The sequence below is a fragment of the Lactuca sativa genome, chromosome 9 (assembly GCF_002870075.4).
Source record: "Lactuca sativa cultivar Salinas chromosome 9, Lsat_Salinas_v11, whole genome shotgun sequence".
Lineage (NCBI taxonomy): Eukaryota > Viridiplantae > Streptophyta > Magnoliopsida > Asterales > Asteraceae > Lactuca > Lactuca sativa.
The window spans coordinates 117,872,075-117,883,382 of record NC_056631.2 but is presented as its reverse complement, the minus strand read 5'-3'; positions in this window follow the sequence as shown (position 1 = coordinate 117,883,382).

Below are 11,308 nucleotides of genomic sequence, written 5' to 3'. Positions count from 1 at the left end.
TTCAATACACGATTAGGTTGTTTAAAATTCTAATTTCTCAAAATTAACCAAGTTCATTTGTTTTTAGAGAACAAAAAAAAGACGCAACAAGAAAAGCACAATTGGTAACGAGATAGGTTTCATGAATCAATTTAAAAAACGATTTTCATGAACGAGATGGTTTCATGAACCGGTTTCAAGAATTCATGGATCAATTTCAAAATCGATTTCATGAAATTCGTTTTATGAATCGATTAAAAATAAGAATGGAGGCGATGGAAGAGAAGAAGACGTACCTGATAAGAAGAGGAGAAGGAGTCAATCGATGGGGGGAAGAGGCGCAGAGGCGTGAAAGAAGAACGTAGGAGAAAGGCACAATTCGTAACGCTTCCTCCTTTCTCAGCCAGTCATTGGATTTCTTCTTACCAAGCCAGAGCATTCTTTCCGAGTTAGATCGCCAAAACTGATTTACCAAACATATTTAGCTGACCGAGTCAGCAAAAAACGTCTGACCCAACTCGGTCAGACGCATATCAAACAGCCCTTAAGTTTTGTGCTTACAGTTTCAGTTTTTGGTTTCAGGTACCTCTTCATCTAAGGGGAAGGAGCCGGCGGCGTCACATGGCATCACACACACATTTGATTTTCCGCACAGTGTTTTCTGGGATTGTACTCTGATATGTTATTTGCTTATGTTGTGGATTTGAAACATGATACTTGATTTCATGAGATGACGTGTTGATTCAATATTTTCTAGTGAATGTTTTATGAACAACTTAATTAAAAAATGAAATTTTTGGACTTGAATTTTGGCACGTTACAAGTTGGTATCAGAGCCTTGGTTTTAGGGATTCAGACACGCCCTCGGGGGTGTCTGGACTCAAACTAAGGGGCTAAAAGATTTTTACAATAAAATGGTTTTCTAAAAATCTAAACGGAAGGATTTTAAGAAAGACAAGGTGTGTGATGCATGCGACCGACCGGGCTCAAGTAAGTTTTCCCCAAGATACCCATACATTTTATGTTATGCTATATGGCTTTGATTCAGAATTGCATGCTAGAATAGGACTAAGGGTCTAGGAAGAGGCCTTGTGTGCCTGATATATGATTCTGATAATTGCATGCTGGTTAGGGCTAAGGATCTAGGAGGATGCCTTATATGCCTATTGTATGAGCTTTATACTAGGACTGTTTAGTCACCAGTAGGATAGCCTGTATGGGTTATGCCTGATTTGGTTACTCGATGCACAAATGTTGCTTGCTTTGTGCTATGGGGGTTCTGGCTATTTCCAACTAACTAAGGAGCAGATATGTAACAATACCTACAAGTTAGTTAGGGGCTCCTGGTGTAGCTGATGGTGGAGGGTAGGTTGGAGAGTGCCCTAGGGAAGCCTAGGATGAGGTTACTGGTAAGGGTATCAGTAAAGGGACTTGGTGAAGTCAAAGCAATCTGTGACAACCCGAAATTTCCATTCAGTCAAACCATAAAAGTCAACCACTTCGTATCATAAATTAATGTCATTATTTCTTATTTTTAAGAAATATAAAGTTCGTTTGATTATTTTAATATTATTTTTAAACGATCGGGTGAAAGAAAGTGTCGTCTCGGGTTTTGATTTTTAGAAACCGCAAACACCTCGCGTCTTAGAAGTTTCCGACCAAACTATTTTGTTTGGGTCGAAAAATCATCCCAAAAATCCGTAAAATCATGCTTATCCATGAGTTTACTCCCTAAGTCTAGTGATTATGTGTTTACTCCCCATTATTCCAAAAGAGTAAACTCCAAAAGAGTAAACTCCAAAAAGGCTTTCAAATACCATCCTAAATTTGGTTCCAAATCTTCAAAGTTGTAAGTGTTCTAACCATTTCAAGTTAGTAAAGCACTTAATCTAGTGTTTGTACATCTAATCATCGACTTATTTATGTAGCTTGTCTAGATTTCCAAAACACCAAGAACACCAAGAACACACACTAAGTGTTCTTGGATTTTTAGCTCAAATCAAGTCTCCTAATAGTATGTGCTTCCATCCTTGAGTGTTATCAAGCTAGTATTACATTTAAACATCAAGAAAATATGCCAAGAACACATGGTTAAAGGTTTTCATGGTCCAAGAATGTTCTTGGGCCGTAAACACCAAGAAAGGCACAAATGGTGCCTATGTCCCTAATCTAAGTCCTAGTTTGATATATAAGCCATCCTTGACATGTTTAAACCTTTCCTTATTGTGTTTAAGCCTTGAAAAACATCAAAGACCAACATTTATAGATTTTTACGGTTTGGGGATCTCCGAAAACCGTAAACACCCTAAAGTGGGTTTAAATGGGTCATTTTCCTTCCTTAGGCCTAAAAACTAGCTTATACATTTACCTAGTTGTGTTAAGGACTTGAAAACATGGCAATACCCTTTTCCATAAGGGTTTACGGTAGTAAACCCAAAGAGAAATGTACATGAGGCCGTAAACTCCTCCAAGGAGTGTTTTTGTTACCCTAGTCCCTTCCAAAGGCCAAACCACTTAGTAGAAATGCTTCAAAGGGCTTGTTAAACCACAAAACAACACATGGTCAATAGGAGTAGAGTTTACGACCGTAAACTCTAGATTTTACTGCCGTAAATGCCCTAGGTTATGACCATCAAAACCGTAAACTCCAAGGGAGTTTACCCTTGAACTCCAAACACCCTAGCTTTGCCCTACCAACACTTGGATGCAATCCTTGTGATCTTTAACACTTGAAACAAAGTGTTTTCATGTTCTAGAGTGTCCCAACTTAATTTTATTAGTTATAAATTCACTAATTAGTTATATATATGTTCATTATACGATAGCTAGGCTCGTGCATGTGAACAAGTCTCCGTTTGTCACCTAGCACCGTACCTGACAGTCCATTCCAATACACTCACCACAAGTGAGTTCATACCCCTTAATCAATGGTTTAAATGTTTTTAAATGCTTATATGGGGGATACATGTCAAATACTTATAGTTATTACATCAATCACATGTGATTAATAACTACAAAATCAGTGATTTCCTTATTGTTCAAATTGTTTATCAAACTGTTTTGATTCAAACTGTTTTACAAGTTCTTATACTTATCAAATACATTTGCTTAAACTCTATTTTACTTATTATCAATTGCATGTCTATGTATGTATAGTTATATAAGAAATGTTTAAAGGACTTAGGAAGGCTATCCACCCTATTTCCTTTTCGCGCTTGAGATGTGGTCTGGTGGGATATCGGGTACCCGTCCGAAGGTCGTTTAAATATTAGTTATATATCATATGTACATATATAGTCATAAAGGTCCTTCCAGTTCATTCGGTACCCTTGGGTAGCAAGGGTATACTTCCATATTCATACGTACCAGTTACATCAATAGTAAGTTACCATTGGGGTAGCACAGGAAGATACTATTACTATTACTAGAACAATGAAACATACAATGAGTCAGTTCATTCATGAGTCAATACTTGCTAAATAGAGAGAGAACACTCATTTCAGCTAGTGCACACAGTACATTACATACATGCTAGATAGAGAGAGAACACACATTACAGCTAGCACACACAAAACATTACATTACATTACCATACTATTATATAGATATGTTTACATGATTACGCTTACATGAGTACGTTACATAGATACGTTTACATGAGTGCGTTTACATATACGATAGTAGGACAGACATCATTAGCTGCTATAGCATCAAATAAGTTCAGGATCTAACTATATCGATGAATCACAATGCATTGTGATAGTTATATCGGGTATACATGATCATAGTAATGTGGATGTTCACGGCGTGCACATATGCAGGAGTCGTGTAAAGGTCCCCAAACCCCTTTGACGGGGGGGGGGGGGCATCTAGCCTGGGATCTAGCCATCACATTAGACCTTATCCCTCAAATAAGGCAATAGGAGTACAGAGGTAGTCACTTATTACAAATACTACAGTACTTATAAGAATTACCCTAGACTTAAGGTAATTAGTACGGTTGTAGTACGACACTACACCATAGTACTATCTCATTTTTCCCATTAACATTCACTTCGTGAGTATTCACACGATGCACAGTAATGTAGAATCTATATTTTTGGTTAATGATAGTTCGAATTGGGGAAAACACACTCTATCAAGAGACATACAGACAAACACTAGATGCCTTGGTAGAAGGCTACAATTAGTAGGAAACATAGGGTTTTCTAGGAGAGTTCAAACATTATACAAAACATTGTACAAAACATCTTACAGAAACATTTGACAAACATTTTCATACAAACTCAGACATTAATATACTTATGATCTCACTAGCATTAAGCTGATACTCGCTTTCAAAATAGCTTGTATTCTCAGGTCACCACTAGACAGGTACAGGTGCCAGGCTTTTGAGAAGATGGAGTTCGTTCAAGACTCATCTTTTATTTTGATGTATATTTTTGGTGTCTATCACTTTGACAGAACACACTTGTATGAAATTATATTATTAATGCAATGGATGATGTTGTTGCTTCTTTACTATTATTCATTGTTAGTGATACTGTATATGACGTCCTCCGCCCCAGAATGTTTCCGCCATTCATGGTTTTAGGGTGTGACAGATTGGTATTAGAGCATTGTTTATAGTGTTGGGCAACAGTATTACGATTGTTGGGCAACACAATTAGACTTAGAGACATATGGTCAAAACTGGGAAGATATAGCCTGATCAACTATATTATCCGAGGGTTGACTAGCATGTGCCTAAGTGTGGTTGTGAGGTTGCAACAAGTCTAAAAACTTACCTACAATACCACAATGAGAACAACAAAACATAAACTTAAAATACTATAGGAGTATTTTGCATTACTATAAGTTACTTATGTGCTAGATTCTTATGCCTCCCTTCTCGCGTAGATTAAATGGCTGGATTCCACATTCCCGGAGACTCGTACTATCCCAACCACGACAATGCAGGATGACTAGAAGATGAGCCAGAAGATGATCACCCAATCCCTTTGGATGATCATGAAGCTGAAGGCTTTTCTGATGGTTCTGACTCAGAGCCAGAAGTCAGCAACCTACCACCAATAGGTCAAGTCCCTAACAACAACCCTCGTCCAACATTTCTAGGACCCACCCAACCTGAACCGCTGGATCGACGAATAGGGACAACCCATACCTTACTTTGGGGACCAAAGCTTTTACAACCTTAGTGATGGTGGCTCTGTTCATCGGGCTCTGCCTGTCATGATTCGCAAAATAGCTCGTAATAGCGAACAGGGTCGAGCAGCCATCGATCGAATCATGGAAATTGATGCCAACTCTAGTGTCAACACTGTCCGCATTCGCCAACTGGAGTCTGCCCAAGAAAGGACTCTAGTTCACAATGCAGCTCTTCAGAGGGAACTCACTGAAACCCGAGCTGAAGTCAGAGAACTTCAAGCTCAGCAAGCAAGAGCTGATAGGCACATGAGGGACATGGAACGTCTCCTGTCGGGATCAAGAACTCACTCTGGTAGTTCTCGTCGCCGATAGATTCTTATCAACTTCTCCTTTTGGATATAGCTTAGTTATGTAAAAACTATGTTCTAATTCTCTATCTTGTAAATCGTAGGCCTGGTAGGCCTTGGTTAGGTTGTAATTCTGTCAGAATTTTCCCATTTTGGTTGATGTAAGGCCTATTTCTGTTGGCCGTTTTTCCAGAACTTATTACATCTGTAATCCCAGTAATATTGGCAGGTACCTAATCTTTTGAGAATTATTATCCAAATGTGATCCTTTAATTGTTTTAATATTTCCATTCAATCGAGTCATTTGGGCTATGGAGAGTTAGTCCATGAGTCATTCTCATGACTCCTTCTTTTGAAATCTTATCAACGTTTCATCTTCATAAACTATAGATCACAGATGCCGCCTCGCAGAAATTCAAGGAGAAATCTCAATAACGAAACACCACCTCCTCAACTCCTCAGTTCGATACGACATCTCTAAATGCTGTCGTAGCTGCGGCTGTGGCTACAGCCATGGCTCAATATCATTCATCGGGTTCCACTAGAGGAGGAACCCCTGTTCATTCTGTTCAAATGGAAGCTCCTTTGCGCTCGAGAGAGTGCTCCTATAAGGACTCACGAACTGCAAACCATTGTCCTTCAAGGGGACTAGCGGAGTCATTGCCCTCTCACAATGGTTCGAGAAAACCGAATCGGTTTTCAAAATCTGCTCTTGTCCCGAGGAGAGCAAGGTGATGTATGCTGCTTGCACCTTTGAAACCAAAGACCTAACATGGTGGAATGGCCATGTTAAGTCATTATCTCTTGTAGTGGCTAATGCTATGGGCTGGGAAACTTTCAGAGACCTCATGATTGAGGAATACTGCCCGAGGGGTGAGATCCAAAAGTTGGAGGAAGAACTGTGGGGCCTAACCATGAAGGGCTCCAACGTAATCGCCTACACTGCCAGATTCTGTGAACTAGTGGCCCTCGGTCCCAACATGATTCCCTCAGAGGGAAAGAAGATCGAAAGATACATATAGGGACTGGTGCCCCCATACCAGGTAAATGTTTTGGCATCACACCCCACTACATTTGATAGTGCCAAGCAATTGGCACAGCGGCTCATAGACCATGGGGTTCATACCCCGGCCGCAACAACTACCCTGCCCATCTCAGAACCCGCACGGACCGCTGACCCCAAGCGGAAGTTCTGGGATGATAAGAAGAAAGCTAAGGCCGCCAAGAAGAGGCAGGTCGTGGCAGTACATGCTGCGATAGCCCCTGCCGCTACTGCTCCGGTAAAGCAGTACTCTGAAAGTTTGCGTAACTGCAACAAGTGCAACTTCCACCACGTCGGCGCATGCCAGGAGATGCAGTGTCTGAACTGCAATGGAAAGGGGCACATAGCCCGTTTTTGTAAAGCTCCAGCGAAGCCAATCAACCAAGCCCCCGGTGCTAGAGCGGGCCAAACTTGCTACGGATGTGGCGAAGTAGGCCACTTCAAAAGAAACTACCCGAAGGCAGGTTTTGCCGGTGGAGCGGCAAGTGTTCTGGCCATAGGCCATGAGGAAGCGGTTGCCGACCCTACAGTGGTCACTAGTACGTTCCTCCTCGGGAACTCTTATGCATGCATTTTATTTGATAGTGGAGCGGAGAGGAGTTTCGTGAACCAAAAATTTGATCATTTACTTAGGCAAAAATCACGAGCACTTAATGAACCGTTCACTGTAGAAATGGCTAATGGGAAGACAGAGAGCAATAACAGTATATTCGTAGGGTGTACCATAACTCTAGATAACCATTCATTTTCTGTCGATCTTATGCCGGTCTCAATTAAAAGTTTCGACGTCATTATCGGCATGGATTGGTTGAGTCTCCATCGTGCCGATATCATGTGTTACGAAAAGGCTGTTCGCCTTAATCTGCTGTCTGGTGAAACCTTAGTAGTATATGGCGACAAATCCGGCACGAACCTTCATATCATCTCGAGCATCCAGGCTCAGAAATTCTTGCGAAAGGAATGTCGTGCATTCCTTGCTCATGTGGTCGATGTGAGCCAAGAAACGAAGGACATTCAGAACATTCCAATAGTGCGCGAATTTCCCGACATATTTCCAGAAGAACTCCCAGGATTACCTCCGCAACGCCAAGTCAAGTTCCGAATCGACTTAGTTCCAGGGGCTACCCCAGTAGCCAAATCGTCCTATCATCTAGCACATGCAGAGATGCAAGAACTGTCCAGTCAACTTAAAGAACTGCTCAACAAGGGTTTTATAAGACCAAGCTTCTCACCCTCGGGAGCTCCAGTCTTGTTCGTCAAGAAGAAAGACGGATCGTTTCATATGTGCATCGACTACAGGGAGCTCAACAAGCTAACGGTCAAAAATCGTTATCCTTTACCTCGGATCGACGATTAGTTTGACCAACTACAAGGGGCGAACTTCTTTTCAAAAATCGACTTGAGATCCGGATATCACCAATTACGAGTGCTAGGGGAGGATGTTCCAAAGACAGCCTTCCGAACTGGTTATGGGCACTACAAATTCGTAGTGATGCCGTTCGGATTGACGAACGCACCCGTTGTATTCATGGATTTAATGAATAGGGTGTGTCGCCCTTACTTGGAATAGTTTGTCGTCTTCATCGATGACATACTTATCTACTCTCGAAGTAAGGAGGAGCACAATCAACATCTACAAGTCCTCGAAACATTACGTTTGGAGAAGCTCTATGCGAAGTTCTCGAAATGCAAATTTTGGAAACGTCGAGTCGAATTCTTAGGGTACGTGGTTAGCGAAGAGGGTATACACGTGGACCCTTCCAAAATCAAGGCCATTGAGAACTGGTCAGCACCGAAGACGCCTACGGAAATTCGTCAATTTCTAGGCCTCGCTGGCTACTATCGCAGGTTCATTCAGAAGTTCTCCCGCATAGCGAAACCTCTTATAACACTGACCCAGAAGGGCGTGGCCTTTGACTGGGAAGAGAAGCAGGAAAGAGCGTTCCAAACGATCAAGAGAGCGTTGTGCACCGCACCAATACTATCCCTCCCCAAAGGAATAGAAGACTTCGTTGTCTATTGTGATGCATCAAATCAAGGACTCGGATGTGTTCTGATGCAGCGAGGTAAAGTCATCGCCTATGCCTCGAGACAGCTGAAGACACATGAGGTCAACTACACGACCCACGATCTTGAATTAGGACCAGTTGTGTTTGCCCTGAAGATCTGGAGACATTATTTGTACGGATCGAAGAACACTATCTTTACAGACCACAAGAGCTTACAACACATATTTGACCAGAAGGAGCTCAACATGAGGCAACGACGGTGGGTTGAGCTACTCAGTGATTACAAATGCGGAATTTGTTATCATCCGAGTAAAGCCAAAGTAGTAGCTGACGCCCTGTGTCGGAAGGAATATTCTGGTCGTAGAGCCAAATCATTGACTATGACTATCCATTCACACTTGTCCACACAAATTAAGGCAGCTCAGCTTGACGCTTTGAAGCCTGAAAATGTGGCAGGTGAATTCCAAAGAGGGATGGATAAGAACTAAGAGGTTAAGGGTGGCGGAGCTTATTATTTCATGGACCGGATCTGGACCCCGAAACTAGGTGGTTTCAGAGACATGGTCATGAACGAGGCGCACAACACTCGTTATTCCATGCACCCGGGATCAAATAAGATGTATATGGACCACAAAAAGTTATACTGGTGCCCTAACATGAAAGCAGAGATTGGTACCTTCGTGAGTAAATGCCTTACTTGCGCAAAGGTCAAGGTCGAATACCAGAAACCCTCCGGTCTTCTACAACAGCCTGAGATATCGGAATGGAAGTGGGAGCGGATAACTATGGATTTCATAACCAAATTGCCTAAGACGATGGGTGGACTTGACTCCATATGGGTCATCGTTGATAGACTGACCAAGTCTGCACACTTCCTGTCGATCAAAGAAACAGACAAGATGGAGAAACTTACAAGAATTTACATTAGAGAGATTGTAAGACTGCATGGTGTTCCCTTATCCATTATCTCGAACAGAGATAGTAGATTCCCTTCGAGGTTCTGGCAGTCATTACAAAGTTCCCTAGGAACTAGGCTGGACATGAGTACAACCTACCATCCACAGACCGACGGGCAAAGTGAGATAACTATCCAAACCTTGGAAGATATGTTGCGATCCTATGTGATAGACTTCGGGAAAGCATGGGATACTCATTTACCCCTTGTCAAATTTTCCTACAACAACAGTTATCACACGAGCATAAAGGCAGCTCCATTCGAGGCCCTTTATGGCCGAACGTGCAGATCCCCTCTGTGCTGGGCTGAGGTGGGTGATACCCAGTTAGCTAAGGGACAAATTCTCGAAAGCACTCTCACAGGTCCGGAAATCATACGGGAAACGACGGAGAAGATCGTTCAGATCCACGAATGATTAAAAGCCTCCAGAGACCGACAGAAAAGCTACGTTGATAAACGTAGGAAACCTTTGGAATTCCAGGTGGGCGACCGCATTCTATTGAAGGTCTCACCCTGGAAGGGCTTGATAAGCTTCAGAAAACGTGGAAAGCTAAATCCAATGTACATTGGGCCTTTCGAGATTCTCGCAAGAATCAGCCCGGTAGCTTACAAACTTAACTTATCGCGCGAACTCAGTAACGTACATTCCATCTTCCACGTATCGAACTTGAAAAAGTGTCTGTCCGATGAGACTCTTGTAATCCCACTCGACGAGATCGAGATCAACGAGGGCCTCAACTTCGTGGAAGAACCAGTAGAGATCATGGACCGAGAAGTCAAGTAGATAAAGCAAAGTCGTATCCCGATTGTGAAGGTTTGCTGGAACGCCAAGCGAGGACCGGAATTCACTTGGTAGCATGAGGATCAGATGAAACTGAAATAGCCTCATCTTTTTGCTTAGTTATTTGTAACTACATTATTTGCTTAGACTTTAATTTCGGGACGAAATTCCCTTTTACAGGGGGATGATGTGACAACCTGAAATTTCCATTCGGTCAAACCCTAAAAGTCAACCACTTCGTATCATAAATTAATGTCATTATTTCTTATTTTTAAGAAACATAAAGTTCGTTTGATTATTTTAATATTATTTTTAAACGATCGGGTGAATGAAGTGCCGTCTCGGGTTTTGATTTTTAGAAACCGCAAACACCTCGCGTCTTAGAAGTTCCCGGCCAAACTATTTTGTTCGGGACAAAAAACCATCCCAAAAATCCGTAAAGAGTAAACTCCAAAAAGGCTTTCAAATATCATCCTAAATTTGGTTCCAAATCTTCAAAGTTGTAACTGTTCTAACCATTTCAAGTTAGTAAAACACTTAATCTAGTGTTTGTACATCTAATCATCGACTCATTTATGTATTTTGTCTAGATTTCCAAAACACCAAGAACACCAAGAACACACACTAAGTGTTCTTGGATTTTTAGCTCAAATCAAGCCTCCTAATAGTAAGTGCTTCCATCCTAGAGTGTTATCAAGCTAGTATTACATTTAAACATCAAGAAAATATGCCAAGAACACATGGTTAAAGGTGTTCACGGTCCAAGAATGTTCTTGGGCCGTAAACACCAAGAAAGGCACAAATGGTGCCTAAGTCCCTAATCTAAATCCTAGTTTGAAATATAAGCCTTCCTTGACATGTTTAAACCTTTCCTTATTGTGTTTAAGCCTTGAAAAACATCAAAGACCAACATTTATAGGTTTTAACGATTTGGGGATCTCCCAAAACCGTAAACACCCTAAATTGGGTTTAAATGGATCATTTTCCTTCCTTAGGCCTAAAAACTAGCTTATACATTTACCTAGTTGTGTTAAGGACTTGAAAACA